Source organism: Tachypleus tridentatus, chromosome 13, assembly GCF_004210375.1.
Source record: "Tachypleus tridentatus isolate NWPU-2018 chromosome 13, ASM421037v1, whole genome shotgun sequence".
Taxonomy (NCBI): Eukaryota; Metazoa; Arthropoda; class Merostomata; order Xiphosura; family Limulidae; genus Tachypleus; species Tachypleus tridentatus.
Window position 1 is genome coordinate 275,199,803 of NC_134837.1, and position 3,746 is coordinate 275,203,548.

Sequence of the window (3,746 nt, forward strand, 5' to 3'; positions counted from 1 at the left end):
TGTGAATATCCATGAAACACAACTACTTACATGTTACTATCCATTTTACCCTAATCACACATCTTCCTTACCACTTACAATTTTAAAGTCATTCCACCACTACATGAGCCACTTTAACAGAAATGTATCACATGTAAATAACAAATAATGACTGACTGTTTCCTATTGGCTTAGTCTGTCTCTCTGCATGTCTCAAAAATATTGTAATTTATTCTTGACGTCAATGTTACGAGAAACATTCTGATTAGTTGTGATGTTCTCAGAACTATGCATCACATCTAAAATTCAACAATAAAACCTGAGTATCAGGACCGTGGTCAAACTGCATATTTACATTCCAATAAAACGTAGTAGAACTCAATACAACGTAGTCGAAGTACCTAATAATTCAACACTCCTTGGTAATATAATTTTTATATCTTGTTTGAGAGTATTTCTTTATAATAGTAATTATAATTAAGATTAAACAAAGTACAGATCTTAAATACTTATATGAATAATTATTTTTATCATGTTAACGCAAACTAATATTTTGTTTTCATTTTATAAGTCAATATTTTACCACAGTCATGATAACTTCAACGTTTTTCTATTCATTGTTAAACTTTAATTCTGTGTGTTTTGGTTGATCGATCTGGTTTTGTTCTTAGATAAAAACATTTTTTTTATTAAAGAAGTTTTTACTTTCATGTTTTAGTAAGTTCAAAAAACCTCAAATAAAAGAAAAAAAATAAATATAAAATTATTTTTGTTGTTAAACGGTATTTACAAAATGTTATTTTTATCCTTTAGAAATCTTACATTAGATGTTGTCCAGTTATTATAATGGTTTTAGTGTTCCTGTGATAAATCGTGAACTTGTTTCTTTTGTAACTCTACTTCCGTTTATAAAAAGTATCTCTGTTCTGATATATCTGAAGCTAGTAAGATATGGAAGTCTTGGGCTGTACTAAGTTTCGAGCTTTTATTTTAGGCTTCGTTAAAAGTTACATTTCACTAACCACATTAATACTGATTTTAACAGATCAGAGAAATGAAGACTACAACAATTATTTTACTTTTGATGTTTACGACACTGTTGGAATCAACTCCAGGTGAGATTATAAATTGTTTTGGAATTTCGCACAAAGCTACTCGAGGACTATCTGTGCTAGCCGTCCCTAATTTTGCAGTGTAAGACTAGAATGAAGGCAGCTAGTCATCACTACCCACCGCCAACTCTTGGGCTACTCTTTTACAATAGTGGGATTGACCGTCACATTATACGCCCCCACGGCTAGGAGGACAAGCATGTTTAGCGCGACGTGGGCGCGAACCCGCGACCCTTGGATTACGAGTCGCACGCTTTACGCGCTTGGCCATGCCGGGCCCGAGATTATAAATTCTTTAACACTGAATTCATACAAACAGTTTAAATGGTATGATAGAAATATCAATTATAAGCTACGTTTGTCTTTATCGTTTAAGAAAGTGCCACAATGTTTAGTTCTTGTTACTAACGGAGGTTTGTAACATAATATTTAATGAAGGTAAGTTTATAACAACAACGTGTATCCAAACATTTGAATATTGTCTGTAATGAAAGAATGTAAAAAAATAATATACTACTCTTGACGACTATATATTTCACAGCAATTTAAAGTGAGAAATTAAATTATTTCAAAATGATTACATGTGTGAAACAGGGTGACACAACCATGCATTTTTATAAAATTTGTTCTTGTAACTTTTAAAGTAAATATTTTAATTTAAATTGCATTTGTTGCTACAACTGAATATCAAACTGAAAGTGAGTAATATAGACAACAAAATAACAGATAATTGTTTCAGATTTGTTTTTTTGTAAATTAACGAGTGTATAAAATATTAATTACATTAATACGACAGCTGTTTAGATGACTGATCTTGTGCTGTGGTCGTGTTTGTTGTGACATACAATCCACAGCTGTGAGAACAATATACCGTATTTTATACAATGTAATACGCACATTTTTTCTTTAAAAATATCTTAAAATCCCAATGAGTGTCCCAAGACAGGAGTGATGGGTTAAGACAAGAGGTTAGCTTGGGATCTACTCAAATCGGCTTCTCATACAGATCATAATGTCATTACTTACTAACTACAAGTATCTTCAGCAGTATAAAACAATTGAACTAATATTGTCGGTATACTGTGGAATATATTATGTCTTTACTCAGTAAATTGAAGAAAGTCAAGGATATATTAAAGTGTTAGTTGTAAAGTCAATTTATTTTATTAGAATTCTCTGTCACAAATTAGGGTTCGTCTTCCACGATGTAGAAAATACGTTATTTAGTGTGCAAGCTAACCAACGAAAAATTACTTTTAATCTGTTTTTACAGATAATATTTATGTACTTTTAGTGACAAACGGAAAGTTGAAATTTGATATAAGATACTGTTCTGGAAACAAGAAAGTAGATTGGTTTATACATTAATAATAATAGATTTTTACTGACAAACTAGTCAAATTAACGTAACTGTTAAAGATGACTATTTTTTGTGACGTGTTTTGTAACATCAATGGTTGACCTTGGCATTGACGTAATTTTAATAGTTTTATGAATATAATGTTTATTAGCTTAGCTTCACAAGTAGATAAACAGTGACAATTTAAAAATCATTATAAAATATTATAGGCGATATATATTCTAATGACGTCACTTTGTTTACTACCTGAACTAGTGGGAAATTTCCGAGAGGGCATCGCATGTACAACAAATTTTGTTCATTGTGATGTTCCTCCTTCATATTGTTGTTCTAATAGTAGTGGATTTGGAGGTAGATTTGCAAGTGCAGCTGGAGGTGGTTTTGGAATTCGAAGACCAGGAAGCATGTGGTTTAAAGTTTAAAAGAAAGCGATATATTCTGAGGATACTTTAGTATCCATATGGAATTTTGTTATCAATAAAAAATAAATAATTCTTGTTTTTGCTTGTTGTTAAACACAAAGATAACTAAGATCTATCTTAGTTGTAAACACGCAGGGAATCGAAACCCAGAATTTAGTAATATCAGTTCTCCACCTTACCAGTTTCTCAACGGAAGGTAAATGTGTGTCTGTGTGCGTGTAGCTAGAATATTAATACTGAAGTGTTAAGTTAAATGAATCAAAACTAAGGACTGAGTTAAAAACAGCAAATGAAAACCTCTGATTGATATTAGTTTGTTATAACCAACAACAATCCAAAACAGATATAAAAAATGATATACAAATTGAAATAATTCCAGTGTAGAGACTATAATGTGGGATATAAAATGTACTCTAGATTTTGGAGGTGACTGAGGAACCTTACATCTGTCAGTCTTATCCTACCTTCGCCAGTCTCACATAAAGTAATAAAATAATAGTAATAGAGATTAAAATAATATAAACCAGAAGAATGAGATGTCGGTGTTCAAACGACATATTACATATTAAGAATGGTGAAATATCACATTTTGTAACACATATTGGTAATTAGTTTCTTTGTCTGGTTATGTATTAGGTTATATTAGTTGTCTTCCACGTACGTTGGAAGGTATTAAATCAATAATTACACAAATAATGAAATTTAATGTATCAAATCAAGATAGTTTTATCTGGAAGTTTTTAAGTTGTTTCGGTTAAAATTTTTGGAAGCTTTCCAATAATTTGGTAAAAAGTTCACATGTTCTAAATCATCAAAACTTTAATTCTGATGTTCATTTGGTCCCCCACTCGAAGTTAATTTAGCTGATTATTG

At 30.8% G+C, this 3,746-nt stretch overlaps 1 long non-coding RNA gene across 1 annotated transcript; it reads left to right on the top strand.

Annotated features, from left to right (window-relative positions):
• The first annotated feature begins 313 nt into the window (after positions 1 to 313).
• LOC143240291 (uncharacterized) lies at positions 314 to 2,949 on the top strand. The gene is made up of 3 exons (XR_013021701.1): positions 314 to 401; positions 1,025 to 1,094; positions 2,707 to 2,949. It is a non-coding gene; the product is annotated as an uncharacterized LOC143240291 (long non-coding RNA).
• Positions 2,950 to 3,746: the final 797 nt, after the last annotated feature.